Genomic DNA, 6,177 nt, shown 5'->3' on the forward strand with positions numbered 1-6,177 from the left:
TGAATGGTTCCGCACACTTCCTGTGTTGGACACTCTCCCCCAGTGTGATGGTGGGGCCCAGTGGGAGGTTTCTGGCTCATAGAAGCACCACCCTCACCAATGCATTAAAGCCACTGTGGCAGAGGTGGGTTCATGAATGTGGGAGTGGGTTCCTTAAGAAAGGACAAGTCTGGCCTGCTCAGATTCTCTCTTGCCCTCTCTTTGACCTTCTACATGCTGTCAGGATGGCACAGCAAGAAGGCCCTGCCAACCAATGCCTTGGTCTTGAACTTTCCAGGCTCCAGAACTGTGAGCCAATACATTTCTGTTCATTAAATAAGCCAGAATTGGGTAATCTGTTCTAGTCCAGCAGCACAAAATAGACTAAGACAAAGCCTGAGGACCAGGTGTGGTGTGCACACTTGTATCCCAGTACTCAGGAGGTTAAGGCAGGAGGATCATGAGTTTGAGGGCAGCCTACGCTACACAGTGAGACCCAGGAGTAGGGACAACTGATTGGACCCCTCTCCATGCCTTAGCAGGAGGCCAGGCCATGGGCAGCAAGGAATGCCCAGCTTGGGAGCTTGGATGGTTTCCTGCTGGTACTGAGGAGCTGTCACTGGGGAGGGGGCAGCAAGGCCAAATGCAGTTAAGAACAGGTGGGAAGAGGAAAGGGTGGAAGAGGGGCTGCCAGGGGCTGTGAGTGGAGGAGGGAGTAGGTGTACCAGAGAGGAGATGGGATGGTGCCGTAGTGACAACAGCAGGCAAGAATTGGGCACCTCTATGGATGAGGCACTGTCCACAGTACTGATTTAAAACTCCAAGCCCGTTACTGCATCATCCTGTGATGACGTGTGAAGAAACCCTGCAGGGCCAGACGGTCCCTGCCCTGTTCTCGTTCTCCCTCTTGACCCAGAGCTCCCTAGAGTGTAGGACAGTGTCTGTGTGTCATGGTGTGTTCTGTGACTGAGCAGAGGAGTGCTGGGAGCAGCTAATGTCTACTGAGCACTTCCTGTATACCAGATGTCAAGTCAGATGCTTAATGTCCCACAAGGGGTGGGGGTTTCCATTCTGCTATGGTTTGGATATGTGTCCTCCACAGGCTATGTGTCCCTAGCTGGTGGCGCTACTGAGGGGTGATTGGATTAGGAAGCACTAATTTCATCACTGGGTTGAGGCCTGGTTGGAGGAAGTGGGTCAGTAGGGGTATGCCTTTCAAGGACACATCTTGTCCCTCTCCATGCCTGTTGCTCTCTGCTTCCTGGCTGCCATGAAGTGCCATGCCCTTCTGCCATGATGTTTCTGCCTTGTCACAAACCTAAGAGCAACGGAGCCAACAGACTGTGGACTGAAACCTCTGAATCCATGAGCCAAAATAAATCCTCCTTTAAGTTGTTTTCTCGGGTATTTTGTCACAGCAATGGGAAAACTAACACCCATTCTATTTTGCATATAAGGTGCTGAGGAATGGGACTGGATACCTCCTGGTGGTAGGAGCAGGAAGTTCGTGACTCACACCAGATTCTTCTGCCCTGAGCCCCAGCCTTTCATGGCAATGCTGCAAAAATGATCCCACTGCATTTATTGTGCACCACCAGACACCATTGTATGCGCTTCAGGTCCCTTATGTTACCACGCCTTGAATTAGCACCCCTTCTAGAAACTATTGAGGAAACCAAGACAGAGAGGTTCAGTATCAAATCAAGGCACATGGTTAGGAAATGACAAGGTCTGAACTCAGTCCTGCCTCAGTCCCCAGGGCCAGAGCCCAGTGAACCCCTGCCCTTCGGGTGGGGGGATGGAGTTAAGCAAGTTGTGAAGGCCTCCTCCCACATGGGCAACCTCTGCGGCCTCTGTGAGCTGACCATTCAAGAGGAGGACAAGGGCTGAGGGGAATGGTTGGTAGTGGGTCTGGGCTTCTTTCCTGATCTCAGCACCTCTGGGTGACCCTGCACACATGCACACACTTGGCCCTCTGTGTGACCAAATGACTTTCAGGGCATATCACCTCCCCTGCAATCTGGATGTCCTTCTGTCATCCCCATCGTGTCGCAGCAGTTCCAGACAAAGGGGCCTTTTGGACGCTAAGCCCAGGTGATCTCCCAGGCGCCAGGTTACACTAATCCTCCCGTGATGGTCAGAGAGTCCCCAGGAGACAGGCCTAAGGGCGGAAAGACACCAGCCATCTCTGTGCAGAAACTGCCCTCTGCTGTTGGCAGTGTGTATTGATCCCTGCTCTCTTGGGTGGAAAGAGGCAACTTCAGTCATTCTGCATTTTATTTCAATGTAAAAGGTTTTATGTTTTTTTAACAAGCATTTATATCGCACTTACTAAGAGCAAGCATGGGGAGCACACATGCCCAAGAGCTGACTGACCCTGTGTCATCATTTTAAAATTCTCCCATTTCACAGGGGTGGGGATGAGGTACAGAGAAGAAAGGTTACTCAGCAGGCAGCAGAATTCACTCCTATGTGCCAATTTGGGGGCTGCAGTATAGTGAGCATCAGGCACATTCCAGACTTTTCTTAATCCTTGACACCTCATTGGGAAAGAGAATTATGCCCATTATGCAGGAGGCCAGACAGAGATCAGGGAGGAGGTGTGACCACCCAGACTAAGGGGACAGATGGGGCATGGAGAAATGCAGGTGTGTGGGGCTCTTGGGGTCTCTGTCCCCAGAGCTCTCCAGCCTCCACAAGCAAAGTAAGGCATCCCAAACCTGGGGCTACTTTCTCATTCCCTCCAGGGTCTCTCCAGACTTGCTGCCACGTGGAGCCAGCAGGGAGCCCGGATGATGGGGATAAAACTACCACACACCGAACATTGCTGTGTGCCAGGCCCTATTCTCAGAGCTTCCCAAGCCTGGAAGGTTCTCATCACCATATTATACCCAAGGAAACAGAGAGCTGGCAACAGAATTCAAGCCCAGCAGCCAGCCCCAGCCATACCTTCGACTATTCCATTAATGCACCTGCTGCAGATGGAGAAACTGAGTCCCAAAGCTAGGCTGGCCCAGGGGCACAGATGACACTGGTGGTGACATAAGCCAAGCTTGGTAGGCCTTGATGTCAATGCTACCTGTCTTCAGAGCCCCTCTACTACCAGGAAGGGGCAGGAAGCATCTCCTTGTGGAGGGCCTGCAGTGCATTTGAGAGTGGCCTTGGTTGGAGAGAGGTCTTCCCAGTTCAGTGGAGAGCAAGAGGTTCATTCATTCACTCATTCATTCATTCACATGCTACTGGCATCAGACCAGGGCTGGCCTCGGAGCATGGCACATACTGGATTTGCCTAGAGATCTGACGCATCAGATGGGGCCCAGGAATCCCAGTGGTTCAGAGGGAGAGTAGGGCTACTGAAAACTTCTCCAGCATCTGACAATTTGACCAACGGAGTCAGGAGAAAGACATTCTAGATCACACATGCATGGGCCCCAAGGCAAGGAGGCAGGGGGAAGGAGGGAGGTGACAAGAAGATGATGGAAGGAACAAGCAGCACTGTGTGAGGAAAGGACTGAAATCTGAGCGTGGACAGCCTTGAATGCCAAGGGCAGAGTCTGGTTCGTGTTCAGGTAGACCTTGTAGGGGGCAGAGGAGGCCTCTAAGTAAGCAGGGATTGACTGGGGGAAAGAAGGAGGGAACTTTTGGGTGACAGAAATGCAGTGTGTATGAACTATGTGTTTGGGTGGGTGTGGGGTGTGGGCTACATTTGCATGAAGTTGTCAAAACTCCTCAAAGGATCACTTAAGGTTAGTGTGTTTCACTGTGTGGATTTACAGCAAAAGAAAAGAGTCATGGTGGCATGCATGTGGAAGTGTGTAGTGGGTCACCTACTGACATCTGCACCTTACTTCAAATGCATAAAAAGATGGACTAATGGGTGGTTGCCTAAATATGTGGCCAAACAAATATAATAGGATGCAGATGGCAGATGTAGCTGCAGTACAAGATGATAAGTGTATGTCACTCACTGTGCAATGCTTTCAACTTTGCTGTATGTGTGAAAATTCTATGACAAAATATTTGGGGAAAACCTTCTGCAGGTCCAACAAAGCCCACCTGTGCACTGGCACCATGTTTGAGGAGTTGGATCCATATTCATCTTCCTTAGTCTTCGTATCAGCTCTAGGAATCAGGTGTCAAATCCATTTAACAGATGGAAATAATGTGGGTGGCTCAAGGTCACCCAGTGAGGGTTGAGCAGGGTGTGAAGCCAGGTCATATGATGCTGAGTCCAGTCCTGGGCACCCCCAATCTTCCCCCTCCCCCGATCACCTGGAATGGGGAGGGGGTGTCTGCTAGGGGCTAGAATCTAGATGTGTCCATTTGGGGACCTTTCAGGAACTCCAGGAATATACTCAGACCAAGGCTGATAAACCCTAGCTCATGTAACACCATCTGGGGCTGAGCACACTTCTTGGAATTAGTCACAAACAACAAACTCTTGTGGTTTGGGGGCTCAGTGCTCACTTTACAGAGAAAATCTGAATTCCGGTCTCTTGTAATTGATCTATCATAATTACAGGTGCTTCCCTCTCTGGGTCCTGGCTCAGACTGCAGGTACTATATAAGGGCAATCCATGACCAGACTCAGCTAAAAGCAGCGTCTGGTGAAGGGACCTCTCGGGACTGAGCTACAGGACCTCTTGGGGTAAGGAGGAGCCCCTTCGCTATTCTGTGTCCTGGCCGGCAGTGAAGGCTGAGGCCTGGGGAGGTGATGAGGAGAGAGCCCCAGCTGGAGACTTGCTGGATGGAGCCCCAGTGTCTTGTCTGTAACATCAGCTGAGTCAAGGGCATCAACAAATAGGCCTGAATTGCACCAATTACACATATGAGCAGAGCCCCACTCGGCTTTCCCAGGGATGCTGGCTACCTGGGACCTTTGCTAGCTGCTACCTCCTACATGTCTCAGCTGCTGGCTGATCAGAAATCCCTCCGCTGGTACCCAGCTTTTTAATGGAGGCACTCATTTTTAGAGCTCTGAACCTCCAAAACTCTGCTGGGAGCAGATGGGAATGGGAAGGTTGGAGGTTTTGTGACGTTCAAGAGAAGTGGAAACAAGGAAAAGAGAAGAGAATCTGTAAATGAAAAGGGCTGACACCAACAATTTCAGTGTGACCCACACGGGAGACTGTGATAGAGCTGACTCTCTGAGGCAGGTGAATAAGTAGCCTGGGAGATGGAGTGGGAGAAGTGGATAAGGGCATGGAGGCAGCCAGAGTTTCCCAGAGGCTAGCCAGCTCACCCCAAATGCAGCCTTCACCCTCCAGTCTCATATTCCCCACCCACTTCCTGAGGGTCTGAAATAACAGCCCAAACAGTAAATTCAGTTTACTGAATGTCTGCCATGTACTAGATATGACATGTTTGTCGTTATGAAGCAGAGGTTCAAAAAAGTAAACCCAATTGCCTAGGGATTAGAACCCAGCCAGATCTGACCCAGGGCCCTGGATCTTAACTATGTGGTATAGAACCTACCTATCCAAAGCAGTGGGAAGGGTATTTGCTGGCTGGCTGGAGGTATGGAAGGGTGACTAGATGAATGGGTTGGTAGTGGATGGTTGATGGGAAGATCTGTGGATAGATGGATGGATGGATGAATGATTGGATGATGTGGGGGTGGATGGGAGGAAGCATGGATGGGAGGATGGATGGGTGGATGATATGTGACTGACTTGCTGGTTGTTTGGATGTTGGATAGATGATTGATGGGTGGGAAATGGATGGATGAAGGATGGATGGATGGATGGATGAATGGATGAATGGAGGGAATGTGTAGATGAGCAGATGGTGGGTACATGGTTGGATGAATAGATAGGTAGATCCTGGAGGGATTGCCCCAGAGTCTTACTGCTACCAGTTGATCATGGTTGGAATTCCCATAACCCCTCTGCCTGGGGCTCAATTTATAAATTCCTTCTTAGGCAATAACCAGATATGCAGGCTCGGGGACAACTTGGTTAAATGACTCTGCATTGTCTCACCAGATTCATTTCAGTCTGAAAAATTCAAAAGCTTGTACCAGGAATTCTGGACCGTGCCCTACTATGTGACCTTGGTCCATTTTCCCTGTCTCAGAGTCTCAGGGTTCTGATGTGACTCTGGGCCAAGGGTGACCAGCTCTGCCTGCTGACCAGGGTGGTGATGCCTGGCCACAGCCATGAACCAGGCAGCACACTGTGTCCTCAACAGGGAAGCAGC

Source organism: Castor canadensis, chromosome 5, assembly GCF_047511655.1.
Source record: "Castor canadensis chromosome 5, mCasCan1.hap1v2, whole genome shotgun sequence".
Taxonomy (NCBI): domain Eukaryota; kingdom Metazoa; phylum Chordata; class Mammalia; order Rodentia; family Castoridae; genus Castor; species Castor canadensis.